A 7,537-nucleotide genomic window follows, 5' to 3' on the forward strand; every position below is an offset into this window, starting at 1 on the left:
GACAAATGTAAAAGCAGCAAACATCTCGCTGTATGTCCCACATCCAAAGTGCCAAGAGAGTAATGTAGAGCTTGCTCTCCCTGTCTTTGAGTACAGTTTTCAGTGTCCCGGTTACCTCTTTGCTAACATTCTCTTCAGAGCTGCAGTGAAACCAGGAACCACGTGGAGAAGGCACCCACACTGAAAATGACTGGAAGGAACATTGGGGCTTCTTCTCAGTGTCTCTGACATAGGGTTTCACTGTCCCGGGAAAGTCTCTGCTAACACCCTGCAGAGCGCAGTGCCCAATATACAGAAACATCTTGCGGTATCTCCTACAGGGAAAGTGCCAGGAGGAATTGTGGAGCTTGTTCTCAGTGTCTCTGAGAATTGCTCTGATTATCCATGTGACCTCTTTGCTAAGACTCTCCAGAGAGCCGTCCTCAAAACCAACACACATCTTGACATATCTCCCTCATTGATCGCAGTGTCTCCAGAAACGGCATTCAAGGAGCCAGGAACTTTTCTGCCCACACTGTCCATTGAGTTGTCCTCAAAACCAATATACATCCTGCTATATCTCCCACATGGAAAATGCCAGGAGGCAAAAGTGGGGATTATGTTTAGACTTTCTCGGAACTGCTTCAAATCAACTAGATATCTTTGTGCTGTAAATCTCCCAACAGACAAACGCAAAAGCAGCAAACATCTCGCTGTATGTCCCACATCCAAAGTGCCAAGAGAGTAATGTAGAGCTTGCTCTCCCTGTCTTTGAGTACAGTTTTCAGTGTCCCGGTTACCTCTTTGCTAACATTCTCTTCAGAGCTGCAGTGAAACCAGGAACCACGTGGAGAAGGCACCCACACTGAAAATGACTGGAAGGAACATTGGGGCTTCTTCTCAGTGTCTCTGACATAGGGTTTCACTGTCCCGGGAAAGTCTCTGCTAACACCCTGCAGAGCGCAGTGCCCAATATACAGAAACATCTTGCGGTATCTCCTACAGGGAAAGTGCCAGGAGGAATTGTGGAGCTTGTTCTCAGTGTCTCTGAGAATTGCTCTGATTATCCATGTGACCTCTTTGCTAAGACTCTCCAGAGAGCCGTCCTCAAAACCAACACACATCTTGACATATCTCCCGCATTGATCGCAGTGTCTCCAGAAACGGCATTCAAGGAGCCAGGAACTTTTCTGCCCACACTGTCCATTGAGTTGTCCTCAAAACCAATATACATCCTGCTATATCTCCCACATGGAAAATGCCAGGAGGGAAAAGTGGGGATTATGTTTAGACTTTCTCGGAACTGCTTCAAATCAACTAGATATCTTTGTGCTGTAAATCTCCCAACAGACAAACGCAAAAGCAGCAAACATCTCACTGTATGTCCCACATCCAAAGTGCCAAGAGAGTAATGTAGAGCTTGCTCTCCCTGTCTTTGAGTACAGTTTTCAGTGTCCCGGTTACCTCTTTGCTAACATTCTCTTCAGAGCTGCAGTGAAACCAGGAACCACGTGGAGAAGGCACCCACACTGAAAATGCCTGGAAGGAACATTGGGGCTTCTTCTCAGTGTCTCTGATGTCGGGTTTCACTGTCCCGGGAAAGTCTCTGCTAACAGCCTGCAGAGCGCAGTGCCCAATATACAGAAACGTCTTGCGGTATCTCCTACAGGGAAAGTGCCAAGAGGGAATTCTCGATCTTGTTCTCAGTGTCTCTGAGAATTGCTCTGATTATCCGTGTGACCTCTTTGCTAAGACTCTCCAGAGAGCCGTCCTCAAAACCAACACACATCTTGACATATCTCCCACATTGATCGCAGTGTCTCCAGAAACGGCATTCAAGGAGCCAGGAACTTTTCTGCCCACACTGTCCATTGAGTTGTCCTCAAAACCAATATACATCCTGCTATATCTCCCACATGGAAAATGCCAGGAGGCAAAAGTGGGGATTATGTTTAGACTTTCTCGGAACTGCTTCAAATCAACTAGATATCTTTGTGCTGTAAATCTCCCAACAGACAAATGTAAGAGCAGCAAACATCTCGCTGTATGTCCCACATCCAAAGTGCCAAGAGAGTAATGTAGAGCTTGCTCTCCCTGTCTTTGAGTACAGTTTTCAGTGTCCCGGTTACCTCTTTGCTAACATTCTCTTCAGAGCTGCAGTGAAACCAGGAACCACGTGGAGAAGGCACCCACACTGAAAATGCCTGGAAGGAACATTGGGGCTTCTTCTCAGTGTCTCTGATGTCGGGTTTCACTGTCCCGGGAAAGTCTCTGCTAACACCCTGCAGAGCGCAGTGCCCAATATACAGAAACATCTTGCGGTATCTCCTACAGGGAAAGTGCCAGGAGGAATTGTGGAGCTTGGTCTCAGTGTCTCTGAGAATTGCTCTGATTATCCGTGTGACCTCTTTGCTAAGACTCTCCAGAGAGCCGTCCTCAAAACCAACACACATCTTGACATATCTCCCGCATTGATCGCAGTGTCTCCAGAAACGGCATTCAAGGAGCCAGGAACTTTTCTGCCCACACTGTCCATTGAGTTGTCCTCAAAACCAATATACATCCTGCTATATCTCCCACATGGAAAATGCCAGGAGGCAAAAGTGGGGATTATGTTTAGACTTTCTCGGAACTGCTTCAAATCAACTAGATATCTTTGTGCTGTAAATCTCCCAACAGACAAACGCAAAAGCAGCAAACATCTCGCTGTATGTCCCACATCCAAAGTGCCAAGAAAGTAATGTAGAGCTTGCTCTCCCTGTCTTTGAGTACAGTTTTCAGTGTCCCGGTTACCTCTTTGCTAACATTCTCTTCAGAGCTGCAGTGAAACCAGGAACCACGTGGAGAAGGCACCCACACTGAAAATGACTGGAAGGAACGTTGGGGCTTCTTCTCAGTGTCTCTGACATAGGGTTTCACTGTCCCGGGAAAGTCTCTGCTAACACCCTGCAGAGCGCAGTGCCCAATATACAGAAACATCTTGCGGTATCTCCTACAGGGAAAGTGCCAGGAGGAATTCTCGATCTTGTTCTCAGTGTCTCTGAGAATTGCTCTGATTATCCGTGTGACCTCTTTGCTAAGACTCTCCAGAGAGCCGTCCTCAAAACCAACACACATCTTGACATATCTCCCTCATTGATCGCAGTGTCTCCAGAAACGGCATTCAAGGAGCCAGGAACTTTTCTGCCCACACTGTCCATTGAGTTGTCCTCAAAACCAATATACATCCTGCTATATCTCCCACATGGAAAATGCCAGGAGGGAAAAGTGGGGATTATGTTTAGACTTTCTCGGAACTGCTTCAAATCAACTAGATAGCTTTGTGCTGTAAATCTCCCAACAGACAAACGCAAAAGCAGCAAACATCTCGCTGTATGTCCCACATCCAAAGTGCCAAGAGAGTAATGTAGAGCTTGCTCTCCCTGTCTTTGAGTACAGTTTTCAGTGTCCCGGTTACCTCTTTGCTAACATTCTCTTCAGAGCTGCAGTGAAACCAGGAACCACGTGGAGAAGGCACCCACACTGAAAATGACTGGAAGGAACATTGGGGCTTCTTCTCAGTGTCTCTGACATAGGGTTTCACTGTCCCGGGAAAGTCTCTGCTAACACCCTGCAGAGCGCAGTGCCCAATATACAGAAACATCTTGCGGTATCTCCTACAGGGAAAGTGCCAGGAGGAATTGTGGAGCTTGGTCTCAGTGTCTCTGAGAATTGCTCTGATTATCCGTGTGACCTCTTTGCTAAGACTCTCCAGAGAGCCGTCCTCAAAACCAACACACATCTTGACATATCTCCCGCATTGATCGCAGTGTCTCCAGAAACGGCATTCAAGGAGCCAGGAACTTTTCTGCCCACACTGTCCATTGAGTTGTCCTCAAAACCAATATACATCCTGCTATATCTCCCACATGGAAAATGCCAGGAGGCAAAAGTGGGGCTTATGTTTAGACTTTCTCGGAACTGCTTCAAATCAACTAGATATCTTTGTGCTGTAAATCTCCCAACAGACAAACGCAAAAGCAGCAAACATCTCGCTGTATGTCCCACATCCAAAGTGCCAAGAAAGTAATGTAGAGCTTGCTCTCCCTGTCTTTGAGTACAGTTTTCAGTGTCCCGGTTACCTCTTTGCTAACATTCTCTTCAGAGCTGCAGTGAAACCAGGAACCACGTGGAGAAGGCACCCACACTGAAAATGACTGGAAGGAACATTGGGGCTTCTTCTCAGTGTCTCTGATGTCGGGTTTCACTGTCCCGGGAAAGTCTCTGCTAACACCCTGCAGAGCGCAGTGCCCAATATACAGAAACGTCTTGCGGTATCTCCTACAGGGAAAGTGCCAGGAGGAATTGTGGAGCTTGGTCTCAGTGTCTCTGAGAATTGCTCTGATTATCCGTGTGACCTCTTTGCTAAGACTCTCCAGAGAGCCGTCCTCAAAACCAACACACATCTTGACATATCTCCCACATTGATCGCAGTGTCTCCAGAAACGGCATTCAAGGAGCCAGGAACTTTTCTGCCCACACTGTCCATTGAGTTGTCCTCAAAACCAATATACATCCTGCTATATCTCCCACATGGAAAATGCCAGGAGGCAAAAGTGGGGATTATGTTTAGACTTTCTCGGAACTGCTTCAAATCAACTAGATATCTTTGTGCTGTAAATCTCCCAACAGACAAATGTAAAAGCAGCAAACATCTCGCTGTATGTCCCACATCCAAAGTGCCAAGAAAGTAATGTAGAGCTTGCTCTCCCTGTCTTTGAGTACAGTTTTCAGTGTCCCGGTTACCTCTTTGCTAACATTCTCTTCAGAGCTGCAGTGAAACCAGGAACCACGTGGAGAAGGCACCCACACTGAAAATGACTGGAAGGAACGTTGGGGCTTCTTCTCAGTGTCTCTGACATAGGGTTTCACTGTCCCGGGAAAGTCTCTGCTAACACCCTGCAGAGCGCAGTGCCCAATATACAGAAACATCTTGCGGTATCTCCTACAGGGAAAGTGCCAGGAGGAATTGTGGAGCTTGTTCTCAGTGTCTCTGAGAATTGCTCTGATTATCCATGTGACCTCTTTGCTAAGACTCTCCAGAGAGCCGTCCTCAAAACCAACACACATCTTGACATATCTCCCTCATTGATCGCAGTGTCTCCAGAAACGGCATTCAAGGAGCCAGGAACTTTTCTGCCCACACTGTCCATTGAGTTGTCCTCAAAACCAATATACATCCTGCTATATCTCCCACATGGAAAATGCCAGGAGGGAAAAGTGGGGATTATGTTTAGACTTTCTCGGAACTGCTTCAAATCAACTAGATATCTTTGTGCTGTAAATCTCCCAACAGACAAACGCAAAAGCAGCAAACATCTCACTGTATGTCCCACATCCAAAGTGCCAAGAGAGTAATGTAGAGCTTGCTCTCCCTGTCTTTGAGTACAGTTTTCAGTGTCCCGGTTACCTCTTTGCTAACATTCTCTTCAGAGCTGCAGTGAAACCAGGAACCACGTGGAGAAGGCACCCACACTGAAAATGACTGGAAGGAACATTGGGGCTTCTTCTCAGTGTCTCTGATGTCGGGTTTCACTGTCCCGGGAAAGTCTCTGCTAACACCCTGCAGAGCGCAGTGCCCAATATACAGAAACATCTTGCGGTATCTCCTACAGGGAAAGTGCCAAGAGGGAATTCTCGATCTTGTTCTCAGTGTCTCTGAGAATTGCTCTGATTATCCGTGTGACCTCTTTGCTAAGACTCTCCAGAGAGCCTTCCTCAAAACCAACACACATCTTGACATATCTCCCACATTGATTGCAGTGTCTCCAGAAACGGCATTCAAGGAGCCAGGAACTTTTCTGCCCACACTGTCCATTGAGTTGTCCTCAAAACCAATATACATCCTGCTATATCTCCCACATGGAAAATGCCAGGAGGCAAAAGTGGGGATTATGTTTAGACTTTCTCGGAACTGCTTCAAATCAACTAGATATCTTTGTGCTGTAAATCTCCCAACAGACAAACGCAAAAGCAGCAAACATCTCGCTGTATGTCCCACATCCAAAGTGCCAAGAGAGTAATGTAGAGCTTGCTCTCCCTGTCTTTGAGTACAGTTTTCACTGTCCCGGTTACCTCTTTGCTAACATTCTCTTCAGAGCTGCAGTGAAACCAGGAACCACGTGGAGAAGGCACCCACACTGAAAATGACTGGAAGGAACATTGGGGCTTCTTCTCAGTGTCTCTGATGTCGGGTTTCACTGTCCCGGGAAAGTCTCTGCTAACAGCCTGCAGAGCGCAGTGCCCAATATACAGAAACGTCTTGCGGTATCTCCTACAGGGAAAGTGCCAAGAGGGAATTCTCGATCTTGTTCTCAGTGTCTCTGAGAATTGCTCTGATTATCCGTGTGACCTCTTTGCTAAGACTCTCCAGAGAGCCGTCCTCAAAACCAACACACATCTTGACATATCTCCCACATTGATCGCAGTGTCTCCAGAAACGGCATTCAAGGAGCCAGGAACTTTTCTGCCCACACTGTCCATTGAGTTGTCCTCAAAACCAATATACATCCTGCTATATCTCCCACATGGAAAATGCCAGGAGGCAAAAGTGGGGATTATGTTTAGACTTTCTCGGAACTGCTTCAAATCAACTAGATATCTTTGTGCTGTAAATCTCCCAACAGACAAACGCAAAAGCAGCAAACATCTCGCTGTATGTCCCACATCCAAAGTGCCAAGAGAGTAATGTAGAGCTTGCTCTCCCTGTCTTTGAGTACAGTTTTCAGTGTCCCGGTTACCTCTTTGCTAACATTCTCTTCAGAGCTGCAGTGAAACCAGGAACCACGTGGAGAAGGCACCCACACTGAAAATGCCTGGAAGGAACATTGGGGCTTCTTCTCAGTGTCTCTGATGTCGGGTTTCACTGTCCCGGGAAAGTCTCTGCTAACACCCTGCAGAGCGCAGTGCCCAATATACAGAAACATCTTGCGGTATCTCCTACAGGGAAAGTGCCAGGAGGAATTGTGGAGCTTGGTCTCAGTGTCTCTGAGAATTGCTCTGATTATCCGTGTGACCTCTTTGCTAAGACTCTCCAGAGAGCCGTCCTCAAAACCAACACACATCTTGACATATCTCCCGCATTGATCGCAGTGTCTCCAGAAACGGCATTCAAGGAGCCAGGAACTTTTCTGCCCACACTGTCCATTGAGTTGTCCTCAAAACCAATATACATCCTGCTATATCTCCCACATGGAAAATGCCAGGAGGCAAAAGTGGGGATTATGTTTAGACTTTCTCGGAACTGCTTCAAATCAACTAGATATCTTTGTGCTGTAAATCTCCCAACAGACAAATGTAAGAGCAGCAAACATCTCGCTGTATGTCCCACATCCAAAGTGCCAAGAAAGTAATGTAGAGCTTGCTCTCCCTGTCTTTGAGTACAGTTTTCAGTGTCCCGGTTACCTCTTTGCTAACATTCTCTTCAGAGCTGCAGTGAAACCAGGAACCACGTGGAGAAGGCACCCACACTGAAAATGACTGGAAGGAACATTGGGGCTTCTTCTCAGTGTCTCTGATG

Source organism: Larus michahellis, unplaced genomic scaffold (assembly GCF_964199755.1).
Source record: "Larus michahellis unplaced genomic scaffold, bLarMic1.1 SCAFFOLD_26, whole genome shotgun sequence".
NCBI lineage: Eukaryota > Metazoa > Chordata > Aves > Charadriiformes > Laridae > Larus > Larus michahellis.